The sequence below is a fragment of the Salvelinus sp. IW2-2015 genome, linkage group LG5 (assembly GCF_002910315.2).
Source record: "Salvelinus sp. IW2-2015 linkage group LG5, ASM291031v2, whole genome shotgun sequence".
NCBI classification, from domain to species: Eukaryota; Metazoa; Chordata; class Actinopteri; order Salmoniformes; family Salmonidae; genus Salvelinus; species Salvelinus sp. IW2-2015.
Genome location: NC_036844.1, coordinates 12,499,530 through 12,511,541, shown reverse-complemented (window position 1 = coordinate 12,511,541; position 12,012 = coordinate 12,499,530). Strand labels below are relative to the sequence as shown.

Genomic DNA, 12,012 nt, shown 5'->3' with positions numbered 1-12,012 from the left:
TCACTCTGATAGATGACGTCAGACATATTGAGGCTTGATTTCCTAGTATTTTTATTGTGTAACCACGGTTTTGTATGGCTAAATATGCACCTTTTCGAACAAACTGTATATGTATATTGTAAATGATGTTACAGGAGTGTCATCGGAAGAATTCTGAGAAGGTTAGTGAAAAAATTAATAATTTTGCGCGGTGATTACGTTATAGCGCTCTTTGGCTGGAATCGATGCTCTGGTAACGTTTGCACATGTGGTATTCTAACTTATCGATTTATTGTGTTTTTCGCTGAAAAACGCTTAGAAAATCTGAATATTGGTCTGAAATCACAAGAACTGGGTCTTTCCATTGCTATGCTTTGTCTTTTTATGAAATGTTTTATGATGAGGTAAATTGGTCATACACGTTGCTCTATCTAGTAATTCTAGTCGATTTGTGATGGTGGGTGCAATTGTAAACTGTGATTTCTACCTGAAATATGCACTTTTTTCTAACAAAAACTATCCTATACCATGAATATGTTATCAGACTGTCATCTGAAGAGGTTTTCTTGGTTAGTGGATATCAATATCTTAGTTGAGCCGAATTGGTGATAGCACCTGAAGGAGTAAGAAACTGATGGAGTTAGAATAGTGGTGTATTTTGCTAACGTGTTTAGCTAATAGATTTACATATTTTGTCTTCCCTGTAAAACATTTTAAAAATCTGAAATGGTGGCTTTATTCACAAGATCTGTATCTTTCATCTGGTGTCTTTGGACTTGTGATTTAATGATATTTAGATGCTACTATATCTACTTTTTGAAGCTATGCTAGCTATGCTAATTAGTGTGTGGGGGGTGGGTGCTGGGGTGCTCCGGTCCCGGGGTAGAGGCTCGTAAGAGTTAACGCTGCTGCTACTCTCTGTTATATCTATGCGTAGTCGCTTTAATAAACTCTACCTACATGTACATAGTACCTCAATTACCTCGACTAACCGGTGCCCCCGCACATTGGCTCTGTACCGTTACCCCCATATATAGTCTCTTTATTGTTATTTTTACTGCTGTTCTTTAACTACTTGTTACTTTTATTTCTTATTCTTATTTTTTAAACTACATTGTTGGTTAGGGGCTTGTAAATAATAATTTCACTGTCAGGTCTACACCTGTTGCATTCGGCGCATGTGACTAAAATTTGATTTGATAATGATGTGTTTGCATTGAAAGTTGAATCTACAGCTGCAGAGTGTGTGTGGTCACTGTGGTGTGGGTATTTGGACAGCTGTTGAACAGTGGCTATCCTATTAGAATGTGTTGACGTATCTCTCACCGGTGGCTGCGTTTGTAGTGGCAGGAAGGCTCTCCCTCTCGTTCTTCACTGCGGTCACACCAATCCCGTATTCTGTACCCGGTTTCATTCCTATAATTGGGGGAGAACAAAGATGGATTTGACTACCTGATTACCTGATTAGTTTCAGTCCAGTAATCGAGAAGAACATAGGTGGATTTCAGTACCTGTTTTGATTGGCATTAAGATAACAGTGTTGTGATTGTCTTACGCAAATCCTAATGTGCGAAAAACCCTTAATCCTTCTTCTGACATAATTGCATTTTAGGATTTGGTCATAGTTGACCCTCACCAGTGATGGTGGCCTGAGTGTTGTCTCCTGACCCACGGGGGAACACCTCCTCGCCATGGGAACCCCAGAGATGGGGCTGTACTTCACCCTGTAGCTGTCAAACATCTGCCCGGCTGTTTCTCCACTCCAGTGTGACGCTGTCGTCTGTCTGCCCAGGGGCTGCAGGTCCTTGGGGGCGTCCAGGTCTGTAACAATGCAAGAAGAAGAAAGGAGTATAATGAGGACTGTTTACAGTCAACCCTTGATAAATCCAAGCGTGCACTAAACCAGAGCATGCTGTTATCAGGAACACTTTAAAAAAGGGACTTGGAAGTGGAATTGGAACTGTAAAAATGTTGTTTAATCAAACAGAGTTTACACTTATCAGGAGTGCACTTATCAGGATTGGATATAATCATGCCCTTACCTGTGGTGAATATCTCAGAGACTGGCTCACTGGTGGTGTCTCCCCTCCTGGAGATCAGGGACACCTGGTACTCAGTGTCTGGGCTGAGGCTGTCGATGCTGTACTGTTTGTCTGAGGTGGAAAGGTCCACGCTGGTCCTCTCTGTGGGCTGGGAGCTGGGGCCATAGGACACAGTGACACCGTCCACCTGGGCCACGGGCTGGAACCAGGTGACCAAGCCTGAGCAGTCCGTCACGTCACGCACCTCTACCTGTCTGGGGCCATCAATCCCTGGGGGAGAGAGACAAGGAGGATGACCGATCTGTGCATAGGCTGTTATGTTCTATTTGTTATGGACAATGATCCCATGCATTTTTAAGTGATCACTTAGGGCAAAAGACACAAGGACACATATTTTAAATACATTTAAAGACCGGTACAACATGTTATAATTATGGCATAACAAATGTCATTAAGTTTGGTTACTCTGACTGCTTGGTTGTGGTGTCACTGTTCTGTGTTCTGATAGGACCTTTGATAAGTTCCTGTATTTATTTTCACAGGAGAAATTGCTAAATTCTGTGCTGTGGTGACATCAGTGTGTGATATAGGCCATATAGGTTCATATAGCCTAAATCACCGACTCTATTATTCATTATTCCTGAAAACTGTGCTGATCTTAAGTCTGCAAATACATTATGCAGAAGTCAAAAGGAGAAGATATTTACAGGGTCCATCCATCATGGAAGAATTGTAAATTAAATGAATTTTCCATACACAAGGAGGTAGTTCATGCTAGAAAGAAATTCCTATTCCATAAATTAAGAGGAGAATTTGACCCTGATGTATGGAGTAACAGTGTGCAGGAACTGCTACGGTAAACCCCCGTCAAGAGTTTATGGCAGGGCTCCTTGAAAAATACAAAGACTCTATTGCAAAATGTTGGTTGGCCTGAAATTCAGCGTTTTTCATTCAAGCAAAAAGGCTTACATTTAACTGTGTAAAACAACAATGGGAGTTTAGCCACTTTTTCCATATAGACCTAATACTATGACTGAAAGTTAAATTGGTCTATTCAGTTGTTCCTCTGTCTGCTTGTGTGATTTGTGAGGTGGAAGGATTTTCCTTATCTAACCCATGGGATATGTGTAGTCGCCAGGATGAATGGGAGTAGCCTGGTCCAGATTCATTCATGTAAGGCATGACAATGTCAGAAGAGTTGAGTTCTCATCTGGGACATGCAGATCTACACCAGGCTGGGAAAAAGCACATTTCACACATTCAAATGTGGTGTAAGCTTACTGGTGGTAATGATTTTAGTAGACTGAGGTCCTCTGGTATTGTTCTTGATGATGCCCACTGAGACCTCGTACTCCTGACCAGGACCAAGCCCGGACTGCTCATACATAGTCTGGGAGGATGGAAGGGTTGTCAGGATCTTCCCATTCTCCTCTTTCTGAAAGGTCGAAGACATATACGGTTTTAAAACAACACTACTTCTGGAATCATACATAGCCTACTTACATACCCAACAGTCTGAGGTAAGCCACATACATTTTTTCTTTGGATTAAGGAAATAAATCTTTCACACAGTTAATGTTGACTTAAACAATACCAATTATTACAATATTTCATTTTTTGCAGCGGAATCTTTTGTAAGTCTTTGATTGCTTCACATAAGAATGCTGCAAACAAAGCCCATTTGGCCCATGGTGATAGTGATTGAGTGCTGATCATCGATTACAGGTCCTTCCATTTTATGTATGGGGACAATAAAACCAAAGTGCACAGGAGAATGGGTTAAGGACAGTGAAAGGAATAAACACCACTGAGAATGTCCTGGCATCCCGAGACCTCCCTGAGGAGTATTAAAACGAGGTTACACAGCCCTTCGTAAAAATGTACTCGTGGACAATAAGAAGGGATTTATGGTTTATGGTTGCACAGACCTTTGCCATATTGCAGCTAAGCAGATTTGTGATTTGTTATTTTCCATGTACCGGTTCACATCAACATCATTGTGTAATGTGTAAAGTACAGCACACTTTGGTAGTGTGATGGCAATTTGTGGTTTGTTGTGTGTGTTAAATGTTTTCCTTTGTTATTCTGAGTTAGATGAATTGAAAGCTGAACTGACCTCAACCCTGATAGCTATTGCTACTTTTCTGGACACGATAACTAGCCAAGCATGCCAAGATCTCACTAAAAGAGCAGCTTGTGCAGATCTGCTGTCTTGTCCCTAAGGTTTAGGGAAATCCTAGGCAAGACCTAGCAGGGATCGCTTGCATAGAGATGGATAAATTGCCAGAGAGAGAAGGACAGACTCACCGTGTTACGGACATAGAGCTCCCAGGCATCAAAGGGAATGTCCAGCTGATCCCACAACACCTCTACTGAGGTGTCCCTCACCGATTTGAACTTCAAGCCATCTGGCTCTGGTAGATCTGACAGGACAGAGTGAGACAAAGGAATGTATTATGCCTGATGCTAAAATATTGTACGTCGAGACAGTGTGGGGTTTTAAACGTTGTGAAGCATCAATGAAATGTAGTTTTTTTTTTTTTTTAATCGCCTATTCTAAAAGGAAAGCCTTGTGTTAATATTGTGCTGTGAAAGTTCATCCACTGTACCGGATAGCATTTTGATTATGGTTAATATGTGCTAATGGTCTTTTCCTGACAGTCCAAAGAGGACCGCATTCCCATGAACGCAGGCTGCTCAGCGAAGTCTTCAGATCTGAGCTCCATTAAGAAGGTCTGACCTACTTGTGGCCACCCTGGCACTGATTGGGATGCTCTTCTTGTTGCTGAGGATGGCATAGACGTTGATCAGGTACTCGATGCCAGGCTCCAGCTCACTGACTGTGGCAGCAGTCTTGTCTCCGGGCACTCTGAACTCCTGGTACAGACCCCCAGGACTAGTGGGCACATATGCAATCAGATACTCTGTCACCAGCATCTCGTTGTTCCAGGTCAGATCCACTGTCTCGGTGGTGACCTCTGTTACAGTCAGGTCCTTTGGAGGTGAAACTAGAGAGAGCGAGAAAGAAAGAAAAAGAGAGAGACAGGAAATAGTTTGACCTTTCTATTGTCTCAGACACTTGGTTTCCCATGCACCCATCCGCTAACAGTCCTCTACACAAAGAAAATGCATTCCCCAGACTTACATCTGGCAGTGGTCTGGACTGCCAAAGATCTTTGAGACAGAAATACAGACTTAAGTGCACAGCTTTTGGAATCAGAGGAAATCACAATGGAACTTTTAATCCTTTTCTCAATCTCTTTCAATTAAAAAAAAATGGTTTTCATTATTTTGGGATTTGATTCAGTTTTGGATTTAATGTGTCATTCAACAAGCACATGGAAATATCAAACAGAACAATTACTGAAATGAACTGAACTCAATTATCCACACATAGTTTATTTTTCTTAGTTGAAAGAAACCGTTCTTACCTTCTGAGCAGTCTTCTCCGATGTATCCCTCATCACAGAGACATTGTCCATTCACACAGCGGCCCATGTCCTGGCAGTTGTTGAGGCAGCTCAGCTCTCCACAGTTGTCTCCCATGTATCGCTCCTCACACATGCACTTCCCATTAACACAGTGCCCCCTGTTGTTGCAGTTATCAGGGCAGGTGAGTTCAGAGCAGTCGACACCCGCATAGCCCTCCAGGCAGACACATTTGCCATCCACGCAGTATCCCCTGTCCAGGCAGTCATTGGGACAGTGCTTCTCAGTGCAGTCTTCCCCTGTAAAGCCCTCGTCGCAGACGCACTGCCCGTCAACGCAGCGTCCGCGGTTCAGGCAGTTGTTGGGGCAGCTCAGCTCGCTGCAGTCCTCACCGGTGAAGCCAGCATAGCAGACACACCGGCCATCCACACAATCTCCACTGCCATAGCAGTCTGAGGGGCAGATCTTGATACTGCAGTCCTCACCACCGAACCCTTCATCGCACACACACTGTCCGTTGACACAGCGGCCCCGGTTGAGGGCCAGTTGTTGGGGCAGGAGAGCTCAAACAGTCCTCTTCCCTGGTAGCCTACATTGCAGACGCACTCCCCGTTGACACACTGTCCCCTGTTATGCAGTTGTTGGGGCAAGCCAGCTGGCTACAATCCTCTCCTGGTAGCCAGCATTGCAATACACATTGCCATTGAAGCAGACACCTCTATCGTTGCAGTCACTGGGGCAGGTGAGCTGAGCAGTCCTCTCCAGTGTAGCCACGCTGCAGACACACTGGCCGTCCACACAAAAACCATTTCCCAGGCAGTCGCTTGGGCAGGTTTTCTCCCCACAGTCCTCTCCGATGAATCCTTCTTCGCAGTAGCAATTCCATTGACGCAGCGGCCGCGGTCGTAGCAGTCATTTGGGGCAGATGAGTTCGGAGCAGTCGTATCCCGTCCAGGGCTCTTCACACATACACTCCCCGTCCACACACTTTCCATGGCCTAGGCAGTTGTTCAGCAGTCTGTCTGAGAAACAGTCCTCTCCAGTGTAACCCTTGGCACAGACAAAGACCCACCAATACATTGTCCGTTCCCACCACAGTCCACTTTGCAAACCTTGAGTGAACAGTCGTCCCTGCCAAACCCTCAAAGCAGACGCACTTCCCATCCACGCAGCGACCTTCCTGGCAGGTTGTTGGGGCAGGAGAGTTCAGAACAGTCCTCTCCCTGGTAGCCTACATGTGCAGACGCCACTGCCCGTCTGACACACTGTCCCCTGTTATGGCAGTTGTTGGGGCAAGCCAGCTGGCTACAATCCTCCCTTGGTAGCCAGCGCATTACAGAGACACATTCCATTAAAGCAGACACCTCTATCGTTGCAGGCACTGGGCAGGTGAGCTTAGAGCAGTCCCTCTCCAGTGTAGCCACGCTGCAGACACACTGGCCGTCCACACAGAAACCATCTCCCAGCAGTCGCCTTGGGCAGTTTTCTCCCCACAGCCACCCCGGTGAATCCTTCTTCGCATGTAGCAGGTCCATTGACGCAGCGGCCGCGGTCATAGCATCCATTGGGCAGATGAGTTCGAGCAGTCGTTCCCGTCCAGGCTTCTCCACACACACTCCCCGTCCACACACTTTCCATGGCCTAGGCATGTAGGCAGTCTGTCTGAGAAACAGTCTCTCCAGGTAAACCCTTTGGCACAGACACAGACCCCACCAATAACATTTCCGTTCCCACCACAGTCCACTTTGCAAACCTTGAGTGAACAGTCGTCCCTGCCAAAGCCCTCAAAGCAGACGCACTTCCCATCCACACAGCGACCTTGGTCCTGGCAGTTGTTGGGGCATTCAGACTCGGTGCAGTTGGGTCCCTTCCAGCCAGGCTCGCAAATGCAACCACAGGTGTCAGCTCTGTAGTTGCCATGGCCATTGCAATAAGGCTTAGTCCCCACCTCACCTAAAAGAGCAGAGTTTAGAGATTATAACCCTCTGAATCATAATCCCTATCTTCCCCCTTTTCACTAAGACATTTAATTTTAAAATATTGTAATCAAGTCAGGACTGTAATCATAGACAGGACACCCAATTATGTTCTGAATAACAACCTACAGTACTAATCCGTACAGAATATGTCTATGCCTCTATGGTCATTCCCTTTCTCTGTGGTGTAAAAGAGAAAGCACTGTTAAACCCAATCCCACATTCGATTCCATTGACGCTTCCTAGAGGTTGAGTAAAATAGATGTGCCTCTGAAGGAAGGTGAGGTGATGTGACAGAGTAGAGAATGACGGAGGACTCTAGTGGCAAAAAGTCCATTGTAGCATGGGCTGTGCCATTCAAGACATTCACCATTTTGAAGTAGTCAACTGGGTGGGACTTCCTATGGGATAAGGAAGGACCACATAATTCCATCCAGGTCATCAGGAGGGATTAGCCAATTAATTATATTTGTGAGCAAACATTCCATAACTGCAGGTGGCAGTAAATCAATAACACTGGCTTTATAACTGTTTAAACACACTCCAGGTGGCAGTATGCACCCTTTCAGTTTGTTTACCAACTCATAGAAGTAGGAGAAGAAGACCATGTACTACTTCAAAATGGTGATGGCATCAATGGCACTGCCCTTGTGCTCACAGGTGCCATAATGGGACAGATGCCATAATGGGACAGATTCTGTAGTTTTCCTTAGTTTTGAGTCTTCTATCATTCTCTATAGGTGACGTTCATACTAAGTATGCTAAACTAGGAGAGGGGATGAATGAGCCAATCAGAAGCTGGGGGTGGTTAGGTTGACATGTATACAGTACCTGTGACTGGCTGAACGCTGCAGCAGCCAGCGTCTCCACTAGCGCATTGATCTCTCAGCGTGGACACCTCTCCCTCCAGCATCTCCAATCTGCTCAGGAGGTCCTTCAGATCCGGGAGCCCATCAGTGCATGCACACTCCTGCTGAGGAATGTTAATGCGGTGAGTGAAAACTATCTGGTTCTGCCCATCCAGGGTATGTTCGGTGGTGCGGAGGCCTGAAGGCAGAGCTGCGTCCTGGGGCTTGAGGCTGGTGCTTCCTAGGGCATCCAGGTCCACTGAGCATAGTGAGCCGGAAGGGACGTTGATGTTGTAGACGTGGTTGAAGACCACTGGTTGGTCAGCGCTGGTCAGGGTCACATTGTTTCCGCCAGGGGTGGTCAAGGTCGCCCGTTTATGTCTAAGTAATTTTCTCACCAGCCCAGCCTGGCAGAGGTTGAGAAGGAGAGTCAGGAAGACACACCCTAAAAAGCTTTTAGTACCCATTTTTGTCTATCTCAACTGGACTCCTCGGACAAGCTTGGAAGTGTGGCCAAATCTGGATAAGTGTAGGGGCCCTGGAAGGTAAACAAAAAGACATTGAGTCAAAGACAGCCTCAGTAATGCACGTGGATAACTACATTTTCACACAGTCACTCTGGGGAGACGTCCATGACTGTAAAATTTGCAAAGGCAGTCAATAACCTGTGCACTCTGTGAATTACAAGATGGCAAAATAGGTCAACAAACCTAGTCAACAAAACTTTATAACTTCAAGCGTTCAGACTAACGCCTAACCCTCAGTATATTTTCCCGCCCAGAAAAGTGACCATACACTTACTGTGAGCCACAGTAAGCCATTGAAAGTCTGTGAATTTGTACCTAACCCCTAATATACTATACATACTGAAGGTTGCTTTTGCATCACGGGACGTCTTTGGAGAATTTATGAAAAATGGAGTGTCAGCTGGATGTTAAACGATTGTGATTAACCTACCCATAGCACTCAGGGTAATTGRGGCTGGTAATTGACTTCACAGCACAAACTGAGCTCCATGTAGCCATTAGCCCTTGAAAGAGTGTCCTACAAAGCACCATTTCCTTCCATCAACAATTATATATATATTTCAATATATATACACTTGGCCTATGTTTTTGGCCCTCTGAACCCCTGCTAAGTGTGTTCCTGTGCAATATATTTTGTGTGCAGTCCGTTATGGCCACACTGCCCCACAGAGATTTGAACCTGCTTTTTCTCACAAAACAGTTCAAGACAAGATAATATGTTTAACATATGCAGATATATATATTGTTATTACTAGTATGGCCTCACCCTACCTGAGCCCTAAAATAACTTTCCCCCCTGCTGAGCCAAAGACCCTGACCGTTTCTAGTTTTATGTTGCACCTCTGTACCCATCAAAGATTAATATGTAGCAGGCATTTTCACAGCAAACAGCTAAATATACAGTGAGCTTCAAAATTATTGGAACAGTGACACATTTTCCATAGTTTTGGCTCTGGACTGAAGCACTTTGGATTTGAAATTATACAATGACTACGAGGTTAAAGTACAGGGTATTTTTATTCATATTGGGTGAACCGTTTACAAATGACAGCACTTTTTGTACATAGTCCCCCCATTTCAGGGGACCAAAAGTATTGGGATAAATACACTTACAGTGCCTTTGGGAAAGTATTCAGATCCCTTGACTTTGTCCACATTTTGTTAGGTTACAGCCCTATTCTAAAATGTATTACATAAAAAAAATCCTCATCAATCTACACACAATATCCCATAATAACAAAGCAAAAACAGGTTTTTAGGATTTTTTGCAAATGTACTCAAAATAAAAACTGAAATGCCTTATTTATATAAGTATTCAGACCCGTTGTTATAAGACTCATAATTGAGCTCAAATGCATCCTGTTTCCATTGATCATCCTTGAGATGTTTCTCAAACTTGATTGAAGTCCACCTGTGGTAAATTCAATTGATTGGACATGATTTGGAAAGGCACAGACCTGTCAATATGAGATCCCACAGTTGACAGTGCATGTCAGAGCAAAAACCAAGCCATGAGGTCGAAGGAATTGTCCATAGAGCTCCGAGACAGGATTGTGTCGAGGCACAAATCTGGGGAAGGGTACAAAAAAATGTCTGCAGCATTGAAGGTCCCCAAGAATACAGTGGCCTCCATCATTCTTAAATGGAAGAAGTTTGGAACCACCAAGACTCTTCCTAGAGCTGGCCACCGGGCCAAACTGAACAATCTGGGGAGAAGGGCCTTGGTCAGGGAGGTGACCAAGAACCCGATGGTCACTCTGACAGAGTTCCAGAATGACTCTGAAGGACAACCATCTCTGCAGCACTTCACCAATCAGGCCTTTATGGTAGATTGGCCATATGGAAGCCACTCCTCAGTAAAAGGCACATGACAGCCCGCTTGGAGTTTGCCAAAAGGCACCGAAAGACTCTCAGACCATGAGAAACAAGATATTCTGGTCTGATGAAACCAAGATTGAACACTTTGGCCTGAATGCCAAGCTTCACGTCGGGAGGAAACCTGGCACCATCCCTACGGTGAAGCATGGTGGTGGCAGCAGCATGATGTGCAGGTGTTTTTCAGTGGCAGGGACTGGGAGACTAGTCAGGCTTGAGGCAAAGATGAGCGGAGCAAAGTACAAAGAGATCCTTGATGAAAACCTGCTCCAGACCGCTCAGGACCTCATCTTCCAACAGGATAACGACCCTAAGCACACAAGACAATGCAGGAGTGGCTTCGGGACAAGTCTCTGAATGTCCTTGAGTGGCCCAGCCAAAGCCAGGACTTGAACCCAATAGTTTTGAAAATAGTTGTGCAGCAACTCTCCCCATCCAACCTGACAGAGCTTGAGAGGATCTGCAGAGAAGAATGGGAGAAACTCCCAAATACAGGTGTACAAAGTTTGTAGCGTCATACCCAAGAAGACTCGAGGCTGTAATCGCTGCCAAAGCTGCTTCAACAAAGTATTGAGTAAAGGATCTGTATACTTATGTAAATGTGATATTTCAGTTTGACATTTTTAATACATTTGCAAAKATTTCAAATAACTATTTTTTTCTTTGTCATTATTGGGTATTGTGTGTAGATTGATGAGGGGGAAAAACTAGTTAATCTATTTTAGAATAAGTCTGTAATGCAACAAAATGTGGAGAAAGGTCAAGGGGTCTGAATACTTTACGAATGCACTGTATCTGTCTATTAAAGTAGTAAAAAGTTAAGGATTTAGTCCAATATTCATAGCACGCAATGACTACATCAAGCTTGTGACAAACTTGTTGGAAGGATTTGCTGTTTGTTTTGTGTTACAGATGATTTTGTGCCAATAGAAATTAATAGTAAATAATTTATTGTGTCATTTTGGATTCACTTTTGTTGGAGAATAACAAATAATAGAATATGTTTCTAAACACTTCTGCATTAATGTGGATGTTACCATGATTATGAATAACCCTTAATGAGTCGTGAATAATTATTAAGTGACAAATATCATACCCCAAGACATGCTAACCTCTCTCCATTACAATAACAGGGGAGGTTAACGTTTTGGGGGGGTATGATATTTGTGAGTCTGTGACTTTCTCACTCGTCATTATTTGACATCAGACAAGACAGGACATAACTGACGTGGGATCGTAAATCCCTTACCCGTTTTTGTCTTTGAATGACCTGTCACAGCACTCAAAGATGCTCCCTGCTTATTTTACTCCTGTTCCTCTGACACCAAGATAATTC

The 12,012-nt window shown here is 44.3% G+C and overlaps 1 pseudogene; it reads right to left on the bottom strand.

Moving 5' to 3' along the window:
• Nucleotides 1-12,012, bottom strand: part of LOC111963933 (tenascin-like) — a 70,561-nt pseudogene that overhangs the window by 38,220 nt on the left and 20,329 nt on the right.